General features: G+C 46.2%; 2 non-coding genes across 2 annotated transcripts; both read right to left on the bottom strand.

The window, feature by feature from the left end:
* Positions 1-5,589: 5,589 nt before the first annotated feature.
* TRNAV-AAC (transfer RNA valine (anticodon AAC)) lies at positions 5,590-5,662 on the bottom strand. Its single transcript has one exon. It is a non-coding gene; the product is annotated as a tRNA-Val (tRNA).
* Positions 5,663-20,348: 14,686 nt separating this feature from the next.
* On the bottom strand, positions 20,349-20,421 carry TRNAV-AAC (transfer RNA valine (anticodon AAC)). Its single transcript has one exon. It is a non-coding gene; the product is annotated as a tRNA-Val (tRNA).
* Between the last annotated feature and the right edge of the window lie 1,927 nt (positions 20,422-22,348).

Raw genomic sequence — 22,348 nt, 5'->3', positions numbered from 1 at the left:
ACGTTTCATCGGGGTGCGCGCTGCGCTTTGCAATGGTTTTGAGAAATTTGACAACATTTTCTTTATGGCTTCGTGAGGGGCCTTGTGAGAACAATGCAAGTGATCCTCAAGCTTCTTAACGCTTCGTTTTACCGTAAATCACTCTTGGAACCTTTTGTAACTCTTTACAACAATTATAAAAATTGGCCTTCAGGATATTTAATGCCTAAGAAAACACTGAAGGTGGATTTAGGGCGCTATCTTGATTCGTTAAACAGTATACTTCTATTGCAAGATACTGCAACTTTTGCAACATTCTCCTGAATACTCTTGCAAGAGTTCTGGTGCCTTAGAACTCCACTGAAGGTAGTTTTAGGACATTGACTTGCCTCGATATGTTCATGCTCTTTTCATTTGATGCCAGGAATGTCCTCATATGTTCAGGCAACCCGATCGTCTTGGAAAGAAACTGCACTCAGTAATGTGTTGCACCCTGTGCTTTCTTCAGACCATATGCAAGTGTGAGGTTGGCCAGTACCTTGTGAGACACATAGGTACTTCACTGCTCGGGATGTAGGGTGACGTTGAGGTTAGGGACATAATTATATCGAGAGGAGTCAACAGAATGGTTCTCCGCTACCACACCCGTACAACACGAGTTGGGTTACGAACGACCTGTTGGGCATCTTGCCTCCTCCCCGCAGCCTGTCTTAGGCTTCAACAAGAATGGGCTTCAAATACAAATTTTATTCGACCATCCTTAACCTATGCTGATCTTTCGCTGCTCCCACTGGCCCTTATGATCTAAAAACTTGCTAACAATGTCATGCATTCGCCCTCCCCCACCCCCTATAATGATACGCTGCATTCATTCGTGATACCGGTGATCAACTTTGGCTCCACAGTTTTGCTCCACTTGTCCCCACCGGTGGCACACAGGGTCGGGGTGGAGTACTATTGATCAACATGCTGTCAAATTGGGTTTTTAAGACCTTTGAACGCACGTTTGTAATGTTAATTACCCTTCCTCTCGACATGTCATGCTCTTTCACGCGAGGCTTTCGGGCTCACTTCGGTAAACGGTAAAAGTGTACGCGTCATTTCCGCCAATCCAGGAGGCTCTCATCGTTAGTGTCACCCAGGTAGTGCCCTTGCCTCTGAGGGCCTGCCCTTCACACAGGTATTTCCTGGCTGAGATCTTATGTCGTGTTCGCCGCGCACATCTTTCGTAAAGGTCTTTAAGAGAAATATGTGATGACTGCACCGAGTCCCAAGTTCCACAACGTCTAGTGGGCACCGTCCCTGTTTTATAAGAGGCACCCAAACTATGCCAGTTTCAGCTGGCAAAAAGCATGATAACAGCGCACAGCTAATACGTTGTTATCCTGTGGCCCGGAGTGGCTCTTCATCCTTGGTATCGCCCAGGTAGGGTCTTGCCCCTAAGGAGAGACTGTCTACCCTAATGCCAACCGCAAAGCGATTTACTGGCTGGGACTTTATGCCGTCTTTGCCGAGTACATCTTTCGCAAACGTCTTCACGAGAAACCTGTGGTGACTGATCAACAGGCAGACATGTCATATCTGATCAGATTGTTACCTATGTACAGCAGCCTTCAGTCATATGACTGTCCGTATGAATCAGCTGTCCCTTTTTACTGCTCTGCTTGTATGAACGTACACTTGCTCATTATGTTAAGTACATTTCATTCAGCACAGCACGTGGCGTAGCATGTGCCTCACAATTTACCCCTCACATGCCGACGTTGTCACGGCGCAAGACCTACGTCGTAGAAATACTGAATGAGACTTAGTCACTCTCTTGCGTCTCTTGCACGAATCTTATCTGGATAGATTATAAGTGATTTTAATTGAATTCTAAATCATTTAAATGTCTCGATCTCCTGCACTCCCTTTAATCACTGGTGACACAGTCATCCGGCCCTCCTGGGCTGGTTGCTTCCCAGCCCAGTCTAGCTCGCTTGACGCGCAACGATGACCTTCTAAACAGGTAAGGCTCAGGTTTTCCTACAGTGTAAGGGATTCGTCCCATCAATGCTCAGGAGTATAGTGATAGTTACCGTTTGTCGGTGTAATGAACCTGACGCTTCGACTAGACCGATTTACTTTCCCCGAAGTTAGTTCATAGCTGAAGGGCAATAGAATAAATAGATTGTTTCCTAACATGCAACGATGTCTAAATGCCGGCTAAAGGTTGCGTTAGATTTGGCATTATTCAAAATGCATTTTAACCACTTGGCATTATTCCCAATGCATTTTAAACACGGGCTGCCATCCTTTGCTTTGAATAGAAGAATCGAATTAATGTAATTGATATTTGAATCACAGTCCTTACTTCTTTCCACAGTTTTCACGTAATCTTTGTTTTGCAGCAATTTTCCACATCGTTTAATCCTCCCGGGTGCACGACACAAACGGTTTTATGCATTGCATGATCTAATGCGGAGAAGGCCTGGTCTACCATCGCTTTCAAAAGCATAGAGATTCGGGAAACTTTGTATAGTTCGTCCCGCCTCTAGTTCTGTCTAGAAAAACCCATTCAAGTGAAAGTTCGCCGATATTTTCCGATTTCATTACGCCGTCCCGACAGTCCTGGGCGCTAAATCTTAAGCAGTCGATGAAAGTCACGCGTAAATTAACCGCCATTCATTATGGGAGCTAAAACGCCCTTAAAGATATCCCCCCTTGTTCAGGTAGCCCTGTTGTCATTAACATACCAAGAAGCCTAGGTAACCGCGTCATTCACGAATAGATTGCGGGAGCTGTTCCTAGGCCCTGTTTGACTGCTGCGTTGAAACCATCTCCAGAAGTTAAGCAGAACCGACCAATACCCGGGAGGCCATACTGAATCAGCCACACGGCGAAGAACCGAGACATTCATGCCGTTGCACTCACTCAGCGTTTGACACTTTATCACATGCTCGTTAGTTAAGTTACTAAGATATTGGACTGGAAATCCAGACAACAAATAAACTGGTCCATACCGTAAACATGGAAGTCAGCTCTTTCTACGTGAAGTACAGTCCGAGGCAATCACGTCTATATGCTTCAAATGCGTGCTGGATCAGTTAGGTAAACGACCGGTAATGAGAAAATCCCTTCCTTTGCTGACAAATCTCGCAGACTTTTACAACGATCGCGTTCCGAATGATTTCCTGAAAACTTACCGAGTTTGAAAACAAAGAAGATAAGCAATTGCGCTCACCTACTCCTATGATCAACCGGGTTTGGTTCACGCTTTCTGACCTCGATGTGATGCATTATGCGAAACCGTTGAAACAGAGTAATCTTCAATGCGCGTTCACTGTTCAAAAATTGCTCCAGAACTATGCGCGTCGCAAAAAAAACAGTCAAATATTTAATCACAGAGTCAGTGCTTTCTTATTTTATTTTTTCGTGACTCACCCACTGGTAGTTCACTCTCACTGGTAGACAACATTCATGAAAGTTCCTAAATGAACTGACCGGTAATATAGAATGCGTCGCAATGTACTTATTTTCCATCAAGTCTGTATCAAAACAGTGCGCATTGCAAGCAGGTAGCTAGTTTTGGACATTTCGAGAAAAAACCCAGAACAACCGTTGTCCTGAATTGCGCCAACCTTTCATGGGGAAACCAGGTCATTACGTCCGAGCGCAATGCATCTAATATTGACTCCTTTCGTGCTGGTGTTGCACTATAACCGTGGGGTTTCTACCGACTACACCATGTTTCCACCCGGGATCGAACCGGGGGCCTCCCGCGTGTTAGCCGGATGTGATAACCACAATTTCTCGGAAACAGGTGATGCTACCTGACAAACCAGCCGGGTGGGGGACAGGAGCCGGCCGACTGACCTTGACATAACCAGCTTTTCGAGAGCGGGTCCACCTCAAGTAAAGGCTGACCAGTCGGTCAGCCATGGCGTCCAACTATTGACGTCATTTTGGGATACCGCAGGGGCTGTAGCTCAAGTGGTGGAGCGCTCGCTTAGCATGTGAGAGGTACGGGGATCGATACCCCGCAGCTCCAAATCGTGAATTTTAGCGTTAACATGTCGACAGAGACGTCGGGGCTCATGCCATGAAAAATGGCATCAAAATGTTTCTGTCAAAAGATGTGGAGATCGGACTGCACGGGAGATGTATTTGCCCGCTTGGCAAATGTCGAGGGGGCAGTTCCCCGCCTGTCCCTCGGGTTGTGCTGCCTCTGGGCGTGTCCGTAAGGTTGCTTCGCGCAGCTTCCAGCTTCCAGCAAACGCGCAGCTTCCACGTAACCAGGAATAAGAATGTCACCAACTTGAAAAGGGAGAAGCGACTAATTAACAGATTCTCTTCAGGATACATGAATTAACTGTTACAAGGTAATGAGTAAAAGAAAAGCAAAGCAAAACAGAATGCACGTAATGTCCGTTCTGAGAGGTCGGCTGATGCGGCAGATTTCTTACTGCTGCCCTGATAATTAACACCAGTGCAGACCTGCGTCCTGCCAGTGCTTCTCGCTAGTACCAAAGAGAGATCTTGACAAACAAGGCTTCCATTTTCTGTGCACTTACACTCACCAAAACTCACACTACGACGTTCACACACACACACACACACACACACACACACACACACACACACACACACACACACACACACACACACACACACACACACACACACACACACACACACACACACACACACACACACACACACACACACACACACACACACACACACACACACACACACACACACACACACACACACACACACACACACACACACACACACACACACACACACACACACACACACACACACACACACACACACACACAACCGACAGCGATATCGCTTCTTCGAGCTCGTCAAGAGTTGGAGCCTTTTCAGGGTCATCAATTGGAATAGCATACATACGGCGCGCGTCGGAACTGATTCATGGTCGTAGGGTACAGAAATGACGTGATGGAGACCAAGGAGAAACGAGTGTGACATCGTCCGATGGTCGCCTAAACGAATAAAAATGCAGTGATCGCCTTGCGATCACAAAACTGGCTGCTACAACTAGCAGGTTGTGAGACGATGAAGATAAAGGTTAGCTGGCTTGTCCAAGAGGGCTTTGTGCTCAAGGCCTAGCCTACAGCATGAAGTCCACTGTCGAAAAATTGGGCGAGTGCGAAGTCACTGCATGGTAGCCTTAAGGTGATGGGCGTTCCAGGGAAATGTTCCTTCCACCAATTCATTGAAGTCCGTACCGTGTACGATGTCGTGCCGTCTTAATGGGGCCATCGTTACTTGAACTTGCCGAGAGGTGGTGGTTCGCAGCGCTGGATTTGTTTGCTGAAGTGAATATCGTTTTTGTGCGTGTTTTGACCCTTTTCATGGTGTTTTTTTCATAGTTGTCCGTGGGTCTAACATGTTTACTTTTATTCACATTCTCAGTTATCGTACGACTCTTATGTTAATCGATTACACGTGTCATTTCTGTAACGACCAGTAGTCATGCCCAACTTTTTTCATCATGTACCACAAGCGTGACTGCGTCCCATCCTAACATATCTGCTGATATCATCTTGATGTTGGGCTTATACAGCATCGGTGGCTTTTCTTCAATCTAAATGATGTTTCCGCCCGGGATCGAACCGGGGGCCTTCCGCGTGTTAGGCGGATGTGATAACCACTACACCACGGAAACAGCTAAACGCTCGAAATGAGCCGGCCGGTCAGGAGACAGGAGCCGACCGACTGACCTCGATATGTTCAGCTCTTTGGGAGCGGGTCCACCACAAGTGAACGCTGGTCAGTCGGTCAGCCATGGCGCCCCAGCTATTGACGTCTTGTTGGAGCATCGCCGGGGCTGTAGCTCAAGTGGTAGAGCGCTCGCTTAGCATGTGAGAGGTACGGAGATCGATACCCCGCAGCTCCAGATTACTGCTTTGATTTTCGAAAGCCCCTGGATAGGTACCCAACAAAGCTAAATTGGTATATAGCGCTGCTACATGTGCCCATCGGCAACCCGCCGAACGGGATACATTTTGAGCGGGCTATTGGCCAAAATGGATAAACATAGAACTTAGATACTTGGTAAATGTTCATCATAAAAGGCATCAGATACACCCTAAAAGAGAAATCAAATCCGAACGTTAAGTAAACTTGCGCAAACGCTTAAAAACTACCACATGGCCGGCCGTGCAGAAGCTCACTCCGGACCAAAACCTGGATACGCTGCGCCCTCCACGCAGACGCTGTATGGGGGGGGGGGGGGGGCGACGCCCTGTCCAATATCACGTTATCCGATTTAGATGCATGATAGATTTCATCCGCCTATCTCAGTGTGAGAGAGCAGAACCCACTCCCTTTCAAGCCTGGCATTCTTTTCCAAGTTTGGCTTTCAGCCCCCCCCCCCCCATTTTTTACGTACTGCCATCCCTGGGTATTGACATTGGTTCCACGACAAAAGTGCGCATGGAAGTAGTACGCAAGCGTAAAACACCTTAGCAAATGTTCGTTTCGAAATGTATGTGTACGTTGCAGGAGGGTGCGCGCTGCGCTTTGCAATGGTTTTGAGAAATTTGGCAGCATTTTGTGTATGACCTTGTGAAAAGCCTTTTGAGAAGAATGCAGAGGATCCTGGAGTCCTATGACGCTTCGTGTAACCGTAAATCACTCTTGCATTCTTCTGCAACTTTTGGCAACCAGCTGAAAAATTGGCCGCCAAGATCTTTAACGTCTAACAAAAACACTAAAGGCGGTTTTAGGGCGCTATCTACATTCGTTAAGCAGTGAATTGCATTTTCAACGCTGTGCAACTTACGGAACATTTTCAGAAATCTTCTCGTAAGAGCTCTGGTGCCTTAGAAGGCCACTGAATGTAGGTTTAGGACAATACTTTGCTTTAATAGGTTCATTCTCCTTTCATTTGATGCAAGGAATGGCCTCATATGTTCAGGTAGCCTGGCTGTCTTGCAAAGAAACTGCACTCAGTAATTGCAGTAATTGAGCACCGCACCCAGTGCTCTTTTCAGACTATATGCAAGTGTGAGGCCGGCCAATTCCGTGTGGGACACATAAACATTTCACTGCGCGGGATGTAGCACAAGGTTGAGGTTAGGGACATAATGATATCGACGGGAGCCCGTGGAATGGCTCTCCCCTGCTACACCCTTATGACGCTAATTGGGTACGAACGACCTGTTAGGCATCTAGCCCACTCCCCGCAGAGTGTCTTAGGCTTCAAGAGTAATTGGCTTTAAATAGCTTTAAGTCGTCCATCCCTGCCCTATGCTGAGTTGCCGTTGCTCCCACCGGCCCTTATAATCTAACAACCTGCTTACAATGACATGCATTCGCCCCACCCCCACCCCCCTATAATCACACGCTGCATTCATTCGTGATGCCGCTAATCAACTTCGGCTCCACAATTTTGCTCCACTTGTCCCCACCGGTGGCACACAGGATCGAGATGGAGTGCTATTGACCGATGTGCTGTCAAATTAGGTTTTTAAGACCCTTGAACACACGTTTGCAATGTTAACTACTCTTCATCTCGACACGTCATGCCCTTTCACACAAGATGTTCGGGCTCACTTCGGTGAACGGTGAAAGCATATAACTACGCGTCCTTCCCGCTAATGCAGAAGGCTCTCATCCTTAGTGTCGCCCGGGTAGTGCCCTTGCCCCTGAGGACGGCCTGCCCTTCACACAGGTATTTCCTGGCTGAGATCTTATGTCGTGTTCACCGCGCACATCTTTCGTAAAGGTCTTTACTAGAAATATGTGATGACTGCACCGAGTCCCAAGTTCCACAACATCTAGTGGGCACCGTCCCTGTTTTATAAGAGCCACCCAGACTATGCCAGTTTCAGCTGGCAAAAAGCATGACAACAGCTCACAGGTAATACGCTGTTATCCTGTGGCCCGGAGTGGCTCTTCATCTTAAGTATCGCTCAGGTAGGGTCCTGCCACTAAGGAGAGCCTGCCTTCCTTAACACCACCCACAAAGTGATTTACTTGCTGGGATTTTATGCCGCATTTGCCGAGTACGACATTTTTCTCAAACGTCTTTACGAGAAACCTGTGATGACTATGAGTCGCAGCTTCCATAAAGTCTTATGGGCATCGCTTCTGTATAATGATAGCTCCTCTGACTGGCATCCCCTTCTTCCTTAGTGATACCAGCTTTTCATCGTAATGACTTCTGCCCTGACTGTGCAATGTTCCGCCTCCTTTATTCGCAGTCACCAATGTCGGCAAACATCATGGTCATAGCAGCCCTGCATACATAGTCACCTTGGGCCTCACACGCCCGCTAGGTTGTCTCAAAAGGGCTCAGATTGTGTCGTTAGCTTATCTATGAAAGCCTGACAACATCGAGAGGATGTCAATTTCCTTTAACATGGAGTAAACCCTTCAAAAGCCGAAATGGCCGCTACACCTTGACACTTAAGTTAGATAATTTGTGACATTGTTTGATCTATGCGCTCCCCACTCAACCATCACTTTCAAATTTCTTGATCAATACCTTGCATTCGAATCCAAGTCATAACATGGTTTAGCAACAGCCTAATAATGCCCGGTTCACTTTATTAATAATTTTCAATGGCATCAACGTGAATTGGATCCCCCCTGTAATCCCCAATCGTGTGTGTAACGCCATATTACGTTACGTCATGTCATGTTAAAATGCTATCACGTCCGTGCTTCCTTTGTAAAAACTCTCAAGGGCTTCGATGCTCTATTACATTGAGAACGTGAATCCGCCGTTAGCAGCTAGTGCAATAGAATTTATAGAGAGCAGTCAAGGCAATTTCTGGTCCCGTTTGGTCTTGAGCGCAAGATACTTAAAATTGTGACCCGACATGTTGCCGCCCTCGTCATTGAATGCATAACGGGTGCTGGTTCTGTGATTGTAGGAATGCTTATCTTGCTTCGTCCTTATGGTATCATAGCCATCGACGGTACTTTAAGGTTCCTTGCATCTGTCCTGAGCTAATCTCCCATGGTGAAATACTCAGTCAACCGAATCGATGATAACGTGCAAATATTAGTTAAGATGCTCTTAGGTTTAATGCCCAACATTTATAGTTTTATTGGCTCCATTCTAATAAAGAAGTTGTCCCTTCTCCAAATTAGAATCGAAAAAGGGGATGGGGCATACTCATGAGGATGTATGAAAAACATAATACCGTTTTGCAAGTATGGACCTGCTTAAGGCAGCCATGTGCCCCAATTGGCACGTATTGTCGACAGTTCGATAAGGGATAGTACTTTGTTTCAGTTCCAGCTCATTTCCAGTCACTCCTTCATGATGAGTCACCTACTAATCCCCCATGAATGTTGGTATTTTCTGCCAGCAGCTGCAGACAGGTACCACAGTATACTGAGCCAACTTTTGGAAGCTATTACATGTGTGGTCCACGTCCACCTGACCTGAGTTTGCTTTCTTATTTCTGTGACTTTCAGCAGGCAAACATGTCATATATGATCAGATTGTTACCTTGAACACGACAAAGTCCAGTCACACGACTGGCCGTATGGATCAGCTGTCCCTTTTTGTTACTCTGGTTTGTATGAACGTACACTTGCTCAATATGTCTGGTACATTGGTTGCGACACAGCACGTAACGTAACTATGTTGGTTGTTACGGCGCAGGACCTGCGTCGTGATGATGCTAATTGAGACTCAGTCACTCTCTTGCGTCTCTTGCACGAATCTTATCTAAATAAATAAAAGATAACTAACGAAAACTTTAAATGATTTAAATATTTTGCGTGTCTTCCACTTTCTTAAACCACTGGTGACACAGCCACCCAACCATACGGGTCTGGTTGCCCCTCAATTCAGTCTTGCTCGCTTGACACGCAACCATGACCTGCTTCTAAACAAGAAAAGCTCAGGTTTTCGTACATGTCAGGGGCTCGCTCTATCAATGATCAGGAGTATAGTCATAGCTACCATTTGTCGGTGTAATAAACTTGACGCTTCGACAAGCGCGATTTACTTTACCCGAAGTTAGTTTACAGCTGGAAGGCAACATAACACATCGCTTCCTACAGGTAACAATATCTAAATACCGGCTAGAGGTTTCGTTGGATTTGCCGTTACTGCCAATTAATTTTAACCACTTGTCATGATTCCCAATGCACTTGGCATGATTCCCAATTCCAACCAGGGGCTGGCATTCCTTGCTTTAGATAAAAAATCTGATTGATATAATTGATAATTGAATCAGAGCCGTCACCTATTCCACAGTTCTCACGTAATATTTGTTTTGCAGCAATTTTCCAAATCGTTTAATCCTCCCGGGTGCACGAAGAAAACGGCTTTATGTTTGCATGATATGATGTGGAGAAGGCCTGGCTTGCCATTGCTTTCAAAAGCCAAGAGATGCGGGAAAACTTTGTTTAGTTCGTCCGGTCTCTATTTCTGTCTAGAAAATCCCATTCAAGTTGAGGTTCGCCGATATATTCCGTTTTCATTACGCCGTCTTGGCAGTCTTGGGCATTACATTTTAACAGTCGCTGAATGTCACGCGTAATTTAACCGCCATTCATTATCGTAGCTAAAACACCATTTAAGATATCCTCCCCTTGTTCAGGCAGCCCTGTTGCCATTAACGAACCAAGAAGCCTAACTAACCGCATCATTTTCGGGTAGCTTGCAGGTGCTATTCCTGGGCCTTGTTTAACTGATGCGTTGAAACCGTCTCGAGAAGTTAGGCAGAACCGAACCAATACCCGGGAGGCCATACTGAGTCAGCCACACGGCGAAGAACCGAAACATGCTTGTCAATGCATTCATTCATGGTTTGACTCCTTAGCATACGCTCGTTTTTTAATAACTAGCATATTGGAACGGAAATCCAGAAAACAAATAAACTTGTCCACACCGTAGACATGGAAATAAACTCTTTCTCCGTGAAGTGCAGTGCGAAGCAATCATGTCTATATGCTTCAAATGCGTACTGGATCAGTTAGGTTAATGTGTACTGAATCAGTTAGGTTGAGGACCGGTAATGAGAAAATCCGTTCCCTCGCTGAGAAATCCAGCAGACTTTTACAACGATCGCGTTGTGAATGATTTATTGAAAACTTGCCGAGTTTGAAAACAAATAAGATAAACAATTGCGCCAACCTACTCATATGAGCTACCGGGTTTTCGAGTACGCTTTCTGACCTCGATGTGATGCATTGTGCAAAACCGTTGAAATAGACTGAACTTCAATGCACGTTCGCTGTTCCAAAATTGCTTCAGAGCTATGCGCGTCGCAAAAAGTCAAATATTTAATCACAGAATCAATGCTTTCTTAGTCCATCTGTTCGTGAAGACTCATGGTAGGTCCTAAGTTAACTGACTGGTAATAAAGAATGCGTTGTAATCTGCGTTATTTCCATCAAATCTGTATAAAAACAGTGCGCATTGCAAGCAAGTAGCTACGTGTCCCATGACAATTCACGATTCCAGGGTTCCATAAAGATTCGTGCTGCTGCCGAAGAACGGCCCGATGATGTAAGAATGGTGTGCAATGTGCGCCATTTCCCTCATCAAGCTACATCAATACCCATACGCATCGCAGTAACCAGCCGCTTCGCGAGTAAAATAAGCCCGTAGCTCCTGACCACAGCCTTCCGTCAATTTTAGTGAAGTCATACAATTTCCGATGAGTCGGAATGGATCGGATGAAATACAAAATTGAAATATTCAACGACGCGTCGATTAGCACGACACCTCTCGACCATTTGAAGTACTACAAGTGAGCCAAAACGTGCACTACGGTGGCAATTTCGCTCGGCCAGTTTGGCAGGCCCCCTGTTTTCATACAGACGTTGCATGACCCAGCGAAACGATGAAATATTGAGGACCATATTAACTGGAGAGTGGAGCTTTCTTTGAGGCAGTGTTTTTCACTTAAACCACTCTGATAGCTACAGGTGAGCTTATTCCATCGCGTCTAATTCTTACCTCAATACTTTCAAAAGTGAACCATTTCCTTTAATCCCGACGACGGCAGCGAAGCAAGATAAGCATTCCTATGATCACAGAAACAGCACCCATTACGCATTCCGTGCCGAGGGCGGTAACGTGTCGATTCCCAAATTTCAGGATCTTGCGTTCAAAACCAAGCCGGACCAGAAATTGCCCTAACTAACCTCTCTAGATCATATCGCAACTAACTGATAACGGCCAATTCACGTTCTCAATGGAATACAGCATTTAAGTCACTGAGAGTTTTCGCACAGAAATTGCGGGCATGATGCCATTTCAACACGACATGATGTGATGTGACATGCGCGTGAGTGGGCGTGCGAATCATGTGAATTTCACTGGAAATTATTAACTGGGCTTTATTGAGCCGGGCATGACAAGTATGTTAATAAACCATGTTATGACTTGGATTCAAATGCAATGTATCGATCACGAAATTTGAAAGTGATGGTTAAATGGGGAGCGCTTAGATAAACAAATGTCACAAATTATTGCGCTTTTGATGTTAAGGTGTAGTGATGAATTCGGATTTCGAAGGCCTTCTTCGATGTTAAAGGAAATTAACATCCTCTAGATGTTTTCAGGCTTTCAGAGGTAAGCCAACGGCACAATCTGGACACACTTGTAACAGCCTAGCGGGCGTGTGAGGCCCAAGACGACCATGTATGCAGGGCTTCCATGACCACGATGTTTGCCGACATTGGTAACTTTGCGAATCAAGGAGGCGGAACATTGGACCTTCAGGGCAGAAGTGACTACAATGAAAGGCTGGTGCCATTTAGGAAGGAGGGGATGCCAGCCAGCGGAGCTATCATTATACACAAACGGTACTCATAAGACTATGTGGAAGGTGCGACTCATAATCATCACAGGTTTCTCGTAAAGACGTCTGCGAAACATGCCGCACTCGGCAAAGGCGGCATAAAATCCCAGCGAGTAAATCGCTTTGTGGTTGTTAGGGAAGACAGGCTTTCCTCAGGGGCAGGACGCTATCTGGGCGATACTAGGGATGAGAGCCTCCTGTATTGGTAGAAAGGACGTATAGTTATACGCCTTTACTCCTCACTCAATTGAACCCGAACGCCTGGCGTGAAAAAAATGACGTGTCGTTGTGAGGAGGTTTTAATTTCATCTCGACCGTGTGAAACTGGAGGAGACTAGCAGGACAAAATTGTTGAGCTGAAGACGATAACCGATGCCATTAATGAATGTGGCGTATGATTGTAGAGGGCGGGGGACGAAACGAACGCATGGCAAGCAAGTTCATATATTTCAAGGACCAGTGGAAGCAACGGCAACTCAGCATAGGGTGGGGATATACGAATTAAAGCTGTATTTAAAGCCAAGTAATGTCGAAACCCAAGACATCTTGTGGGAAGTAGGCTAGATACCCAACAGGTCGTTCGTAATCCAATTCATGTTATACGGGTGTGGCAGCGGAGAAGCATTCTACGGACTCCTCTTGATATGATTATGTCCCTAACCTCAACCTCACCCTACATCCCGAGCAGTTAACCATCGAGTGCAGTTTCTTTGCAAGACGGCTAGGTTACCTGAACATATGATGATATTCCCAGCATCAAATGAAAAGATTATGAACATAACGAAGCGAGTCAGTGTCCTAAAACTACCTTCAGTGGTCTTCTAGGGCACAAGAGCTCATACAAGAGGATTTTTGAAACTGCTGCAAAGGTTGCAGAATGTTGATAAAGCAGTTCACTGCTTAACGGATGTAGGGAGCGCCCTAAAACCACCTTCAGTGTTTTTGCTACACGTTGAGGATACTTAAGGCCAATTTTTCAGCTTGTTGCAAAAAGTTGCAGAAGGCTGCAACAGTGATTCACGGCAACACGAAGCGTTACAGAGCTCCACGATCACTTGCACTCTTTTCACAAGCCCCGAGGGCACCCTACGAAGCCATAAAGAAAGTGCTGTCAAATTTCACAAAACCATTGCAAAGCGCAGCGCGCAACCCGCTGCAATGTACACATATATTTCCAAACGAACATTTGTGGAAGTGTTTTACGCTCACGTTCTATTTCCATGCGGCATTTTGTCGTGGAAGTAACGTTACTACCCATTGATAGAAGTACGTAAAAAAAAAAACGGGAGGCTGAAAGCCAAACATAGAAGAGAGTGCCAGGCTTGGACGGGAGTGGGCCCTGCTCTCTCACACTCACACACACGGACACGCACACAACTCTCAAAGAGCTGGACATGCCGAGCTCAGTGGGTCGGCTCCTGTCTCCTGATCGGCCGGCTTATCAGGGGCAATCAGCCGTTTCCGTGGTGTTGTGGTTATCACATCCGCCTAACACGCGGAAGGCCCCCGGTTCGATCCCGGGCGGAAGCATAGTTGTTGAAGTTGAAGCATAGAAGCATAGATTAGCTTGTAGAAACGGTACGGTTGTTATATAAGGCCAACATAAAGCTAGCTAACAGTGCATAAATTAGGATGGGATGACATCGCCAGTTTCCAATCACGTGTTGTGCTACATAATGCAAGAAGTTGGGCATGATTAATGGTCATTACAGGAATAACGCCCGTAATCGATTAACCTAAGAATCATACCGAAACCGAAAATGTGAATAAAAGTAAACATGTTAGACTCACGGAGAAATATGAATGGAGACTATGAAAAAGGGTCAAAGCACGAATGAACACGATATTTGTTTCCGCAAACACGTCCAGCACCGCTGCCGCCATCTCTCGGCAAGTTGAAATCAGAATGGCCCAATTAAGGCGGCATGACATCGTACATGGCACGGACTTCATTGAGTTGGTTGGAGAAACATTTCCCTGGATTGCCCATCACCTTAAGGCTACCATGTAGTGACTTCGCACTTGCCCAATTGTTCGACAATGGTCTTCATGTTGTGGGCTAGGACTTGATGACGAAGTTCTCTTGGACAAGCCAGCTAACCGTTATCTTCATTATCTCACCACCTGCCAGTTGCATCAGCCAGTTTTGTGATCGCAAGGCGATGTCTTAATTCTTACTGGTTTAGGCGTCCATCGGACGATGTCGCACTCGTTTCTCCTTGGTTAACATCACGCCATTTCTCTACCCTACGACCATGAATCAGTTCCGACGTGCGCCGCATATATGCTGTTTTATTGGGGACCCTGAAAAGGCTCCTACCCTCGACGAGCTCGAAGATGCAAAATCGCTGTCGGGTGTGTGTGTGTGTGTGTGTGTGTGTGTGTGTGTGTGTGTGTGTGTGTGTGTGTGTGTGTGTGTGTGTGTGTGTGTGTGTGTGTGTGTGTGTGTGTGTGTGTGTGTGTGTGTGTGTGTGTGTGTGTGTGTGTGTGTGTGTGTGTGTGTGTGTGTGTGTGTGTGTGTGTGTGTGTGTGTGTGTGTGTGTGTGTGTGTGTGTGTGGTGTGTGTGTGTGTGTGTGTGTGTGTGTGTGTGTGTGTGTGTGTGTGTGTGTGTGTGTGTGTGTGTGTGTGTGTGTGTGTGTGTGTGTGTGTGTGTGTGTGTGTGTGTGTGTGTGTGTGTGGTGTGTGTGTGTGTGTGTGTGTGTGTGTGTCACGTAGAAGCCGCGCGTACCCACCTTACTGACGCGCCCAGAGGCAGCACAACCCGAGGGACAAGCTGGGCACTGCCCCTCGCCATTTGCCAGGCGGGCAAATACATCTCCCGCACAGTCCGATCTCCACATCTTTTGACAGAAACATTTTGGTGCCATTTTTCATGGCATAAGGCCCGACGTCTCTGTCGACATGTAAACGCTAAAATTCACGATTTGGAGCTGCGGGGTATCGATCCCCGTACCTCTCACATGCTAAGCGAGCGCTCTACCACTTGAGCTACAGCCCCTGCGGTATCCCAAAATGACGTCAATAGTTGGGCGCCATCACTGACCGACAGGTCGCCCTTTACTTGGGGTGGACCCGCTCCCGGAGAGCTAGTCAGGTTGAAATCAGTCGGCCGGCCCCTGTCCCCCGACCGGTTGGTTTGTCAGGTAGCATCACCTGTTTCCGAGGTATTGTGGTTATCACATCCAGCTAACATGCGAAAGACACCTGGTTCGATGCCGGGTGGAAACATCGCACAGTCGGTAGAAACCCTACGGTTATAGTGCAACACCAGCACAAAAGAGTCAATATTAGATGCATTGTGTTTGGGCGTAATGACCTGATTTCCCCATGGAAGGCTGGCGCAAATCAGGACAACGGACATTCTGTTTTTTTTTTTGGAATGTCCCAAAATAGTTACCTGCTTGCAATGTGAATTGTTTTGATACAGATCTAATGGAAAATAACATACATTGCGGCGCATTTTACATTACCGGTCAGTTCATTTAGGAGCTCCCATGAGTCTTCACCAAAAATGAAATAAGACAGCACTGACTCAGTTATTAAATACTTGGCTGTTTGTTTTTTTGCGACGCGCATAGTTCTGAAGCAATTTTTGAACATTGATTGCGCATTGAAGATCACTCCATTCCAACGGCTTCGCATAATGCATCACATCGAGGTCAGAAAGCGTACTCGAAAACCCGGTGGTTCATATGAGTAGGTTAGCGCAATTGCTTATCTTCTTTGTTTTCAAACTGGGTAAGTTTTCAGTAAATCATTCGAAACGCGATCGCTACAAAAGTCTGCTAGAGTTGCCAGCAAGGGAACGGATTTTCTCATTACCGGTCGTTAACCCAACTGATTCAGGACGCATTTGAAACACATAGACGTGATTGGTTCTGACTGCACTGCACGGATAAAGGGTTGGCTTCCATGTCTACGGTACGGACAAGTTCATTTGTTGTCTCGATTTTCACTCCAGTATTCTAGTAACTTAACTAACGAGCATACGTTTAGGTGTCAAACGCTTGACAAATGCAACAACACGCATTTTTCGGTTCCACACCGTGTTGCTGACTCAGTATGGTCTTCCAAGTCATTGGTTCGTTTTGGCCTTCCAAGTCATTGGTTTCGCTTAACTTCTGGAGATCTTTTCAAAACATCAGTCAAACAGGGCCCAGGAACAGCACCTGCAAGCTACCCGAGAATGATACGGTTATTTAGGCTTCTTGGTTCGTTAATGACGACAGGTCTCCCTGAACAAGGGGGATATCTTAAAGGGTGTTTTAGCTCCGATAATGAATGACGCTTAAATTACGCGTGACATTCAGCGACCGTTAACATGTGCTCCGGTGTGGATCAAACTATCCCCCGGGATGGTTTCCGAACGCCGCCGCAGCCGCACCACATATTGCACAGCTGTTGACAACTGAATAGCGGATCGTTTGCTATAACAAAGATAGATGTACCTTGTAAGGTCGCTGACGTATGGCAGGTTAAAGTCAGGCCATGGTTTCAGCGAAGCCAGGTTCTAGGAAATCGTTCAATCTGATGCAACAACGGAATGTTAGACGAATCCATACATCTCTGAGATGCTTTCTTAGACAACACAAGTATTGAATAAGCAAATCGCGTTGACCTAAAGTCAGGTATGAAGGCCAGACCAAGGTCAAAATCAACCTGTTTTATTGTTTTAGGGCTTGCCGTTAGGGGCAGTCTGGCGCTTATTTCGAATTTACTGAGGGCAGGAACCGCATTATACATCTTTCATGAACTTTTTGGAGGTCAGAGTAGATCATTGATCTGAAATGGTCCAGGTCAACGCTTTGCTTTTTTAGAAACATACTTCCTAGCGTGATCTTTTTTGCTTATTAAAGTGCAAAACACAGAGCGGTATTGTATGATTTTGGCCACCATGACCTTCAAAAGGTCAAACAACGTCACTGACCTTAAATAAGCGTGTCACCTTTTGCATGGAAATAGTTATCTAGATTCTGGACACACTTTGGAGACCATCCTGGAATTTGACCATGTTTGACCCTCTTTGACCCAAAGGTGATGACTTAGGAGCATCAAACTTTGACCGAAGTGCATTCACGTACAGGTCAACGTGCCCTGTAAATTCCGTGTCTCTAGCTTACCTGGTTCCCGAGATTTCAGGAGAGAGTGGGGTCAAATTGACCCCGCACCTCAGCGAAGGGCATCTAGCCGGCCACCCAGGCAAGTGTTAAGATTTATGCTCAGGACTGCCGAGACGGCGGTCCTGAAAACATTTGAAAACACAAAATTGAAAACACAAAATTGAAACATTTCTTACGCAAACATTTCCTTTAAGCCCGACGACGGCAGCTTAGTTGGACAGCCGGAAGCAACAAATTGCAACTAGGTAAGCAATGAATTTCGTAGGCTGTCCTGTAGTCATTAACATCGATACTCTTTCTATCGATGGCTTTTATGATGAAACTTTTGAACCCATGTTCAAAAAATTTCGTTGGTTAATGTGGCTTCTGAACAGCTTTCTGATGTTTTAAAATCAATTTGTGTTGAAAATAACTAAGCTGACATTCATAGAAACTTGGACCACGACAGTATGATATCGGCCGCCTAAAAATCTAACATTTGTCTTTGCCCTCGTTCATGCAAATGACAACATGAACTTTGGAAATATTTGGAATTCCAAGAAACAGAATTTGGAAAAGTTTGGGACATTTGAGGAAAAAAACCCAGAACATCCGTTGTCCTGAATTGCGCCAGCATTCCATGGGGAAACCAGGTCGTTACGTACAAACACAATGTATCTTATATTGACTCTTTTGTGCTGGTGTTGCACTATAACCGTAGGGTTTCTACAGACTACGCGATGTTTCCACCCGGGATCGAACCGGGTGTCTTTCGCATGTCAGCTGGATGTGATAACCACAATACCTCGGAAACAGGTGATGCTACCTGACAAACCAGCCGGTCGGGGGTTTGCGGCCATGCATGTAATGGCCGCCTGACTGACCTCGACATGACCAGCTCTTCGGGAGCGGGTCCACCTCAAGTGAAGGCTGACCAGTCGGTGAACCATGGCGTCCAACTATTGACGTCATCTTGGGATATCGCAGGGGCTGTAGCTCAAGTGGTAGAGCGCTCGCTTAGCATGTGAGAGGTACGGGGATCGATACCCTGCAGCTCCAGATCGTGAATTTTAGGGTTTACATGTCGACAGAGACGTCGGGGCTTATGCCATGAAACATGGCATCAAAATGGTTCTGTCAAAAGATGTGGAGGTCGGACTGCGCGGGAGATGTATTTACCCGTTTGGCAAATGGCGAGGGGCAGTTACCCGCTTGCCACTCAGGTTGTGCTGCCTCTGGGCGCGTCCGTAAGGTTGGTTCGCGCAGATTCCACGTGACCAGGAATAAAAATGTCACCAACTTGAAAAGGGAGAAGCGATGAATGAAGGGGTTCTCTTCATGTTACATGAACTAACTGTTGCAAAGTAATGAGTAAAAAACAAAACAAAACAGCATGCATGTAATGTCCGTTCTGAGAGGTCGGTTGGTGCAGCAGGTTTCTAACTGTTGGCGTAATCGTATTCGTTAATATATTATATAAATAATATTAATAAAATAAAAATAAATAATAATAAAATATAAAAATAACTAATATTCGTAAATCGTAATCGTTAATAATAGTGGAGACCTGGCTCCTGCCAGTCCTTCTCGCGAAAACCAAAGAGAGATCCTGTCAAACAGGGCTTCTATTTTCTGTGCACTTACACTCACCAACACTCACGCTACAACGTTCACATACACAACCGACAGTAATTCCGCGTCTTCGAGCTCGCCGAGAGTAGGAGCCTTTCCAGTGTCACCAGCGGTACAGCCTATATACGGCACGCGTCGGAACTGATTCATGGTCGTAGGATACAGAAATGCATGATGTCAACCAATGAGAAACGAGTGTGACATCGTCCGATGGTCGCCTAGACCAACAAAAAAGTAGGAATCGCCTTGCGATCACAGAACTGGCTGATACAACTGGCAGGTGGTGAGACGATGAAGATAAGGTTAGCTGGCTTGTTCAAGAGGACTTCGCCCTTACGGTCTAGCCCACAGCATGCAGTCCATTGTCAAACAATTGGGCGAGTGAGAAGTCACTGCATGGTGGCCTTAAGGTGATGGACATTCCAGGGAAATGTTCCTCCATCGAGCTCAATGAAGTCCGAGCCATGTACTATGTCATGCCGCCTTAATTGGGTCATTTTTTTCAACGCCGAGAGATGGCGGTAGCGGTGCTGGACGTGTTTGCGGAAACAAATATCGTGTTTGTTCGTGTCTTGACCCTTTTGCGTAATCTCCATTCATATTTGTCTGTGAGTCTAACATGTTTACTTTTATTCACATTTTCGGTTATGGTACGATTCTTATGTTAATCGATTACCCGCGTTATTTCTGTAATGATCAATAGTCATGCCAACTTCTTGCATTATGTCGCACAAATCGTGATGGGAAACGGCCGATGTCATCCCATCCTAAGTTATGTACTGTTAGCTATCTTTGTGTTGGTCTTATGTAAGAACCGTAGCGTTCCTACAAGCTAAACGATGTTTCCGCCCGGGATCGAACCGGGGGCCTTCCGCGTGTTAGGCGGATGTGATAACCACTACACCACGGAAACAGCTGACGGCTCCTGATGAGCCGGCCGATCAGGAGACAGGAGCCGACCGACTGACCTCGACTTGTCCAGCTCTTCGGGAGTTGGTCCACCTCAAGTAAAGGCTGACCAGTCGGTCAGCCATTACATGCCAACTATTGACGTCATATTTGAGAACCACCGGGGCTGTAGCTCAAGTGGTAGAGCGCTCGCTTAGCATGTGAGAGGTACGGGGATCGATACCCCGCAGCTCCAAATCGTTGAGTATGGTTTTAGCACTCCCCTGGAAAAGAACCCTACAAATCCAAATGGGAATATAGCGCGGCTACATGTGCCCATTCGCAACCCGCCAAACGCAATGCGTCTTGCGGGGGCCATTGGCCAAAATGAATAGTCTAGAAATTAAATCCTTGATAAATGCGCACAATAAAAGACATCAGATACACTCTAAAAGGAGAAATCAAATCCGAACGTTAAGAAAGCTTACACAAGCGCTTAAAAACTACCACATGGTCGGCCGTGCAGAGGCTTACTCCGGGCCAAAGCCTGGATACACTGCGCCATCCACGCAGACACTGTATGGAGGGCGTCCTGTCCCATATCACGGTGTCCGATTTAGTTGCATGCTGGATTTCATCCGCCTACCTCAGTGTGAGAGAGCAAGACCGTCTCCTTTCCAAGCCTGGCATTCCTTTCAAGTTTGGCTTTCAGCCTCCCGATCTTTTCTACGTACTTCCATCCCTGGGTAGCAACGTTGGTTCCACGATAAAAGTGCTCATGGAAGTAGTACGGGAGCATAAAACACCTTAGCAAATGTTCGTTTCGAAATGTATGTGTACGTTACAGGCGGGTGCACGCTGCGCTTTGCAATGTTTTTTGGGATATTTGGCAACATTTTGTTTATGGCCTTGTGGGAAGCCTTGTGAGAAGAATGCAAGTGATCCTGGAGCTCCATGACGCTTCATGTAACCGTAAATCACTCTTGCAGTCTTCTGCAACTTTTTGCAACAAGCTGAAAAATTAGCCTTCAGGATCTTTAATGTCTAACAAAAACATTGAAGGTGGTTTTAGGGCGCTATCTACATTCGTTAAGCAGTGAGTTGCTTTTTCAACGCTGTGCAACTTTTGGAACGTTTAAAAAATTATCTTTTAAGAGATCTGGCGCCTTAGAAGGCCACTGAATGTAGTTTTAGGACAACAACTTGTTTCATTATGCTCATCCTCCTTTCATTTGATGTAAGGAATGTTCTCATATGTTCAGGTAACCTGGCTGTCTTGCGAAGAAACTGCACTCAGTAATTGCTGCACCCAGTGCTCTTTCCAGACTAGATGCAAGTGTGAGGTTGGCCAGTACCTTGTAAGACACATAGATACTTCACTGCTCGGGATGTAGCACAAGGTTGAGGTAAGGGACATAATGATATTGAGAGGAGCCCGTGGAACGGTTCTCCCCTGATACACCCGTATAACACGAAATGGCCGCGAACGACCTGTTGGGCATCTAGCTCCACTCCCCGTAGAGTGTCTTAGGTTTCAAGATTAATTGGCTCTAAATACGGCTTTAATTCGTCCATCCCTGCCCTCTGCTGAGCTGCCGTTGCTTCCACTATCCTTATAATCTATCGCCTTGCTTGCGATTCCATGCATTCGCCACCCCCCCCCCCCCCCCCCCCGCCCGCTATAATCATACGCTGCATTCATTTACGGGGGTGACTGCACCGAGTTGCAAGTTCCACAAACACTAGTGGGCACCGTCCCTGTTTTATAAGCGCCACTCGGACTGTTTATGCCAGTTTCAGCCGGCAGAAACCCTGCCACAAGGTACAGCTAGTACGTTGTTGTTCTGTGACCTGGAGTGACCCTTCATCTTAAGTATTTTGACACCTTGGCGTATGCTTGTTAGTTGAGTTACTAAAATATTGGAACGGAAATCAAGACAACAAATGAACTT

This window comes from Pollicipes pollicipes, unplaced genomic scaffold, assembly GCF_011947565.3.
Source record: "Pollicipes pollicipes isolate AB1234 unplaced genomic scaffold, Ppol_2.1 Scaffold_3087;HRSCAF=3621_pilon_pilon_pilon, whole genome shotgun sequence".
In the NCBI taxonomy this organism is placed as follows: Eukaryota; Metazoa; Arthropoda; class Thecostraca; order Pollicipedomorpha; family Pollicipedidae; genus Pollicipes; species Pollicipes pollicipes.
This window is presented reverse-complemented; position numbering and strand designations above follow the sequence as displayed.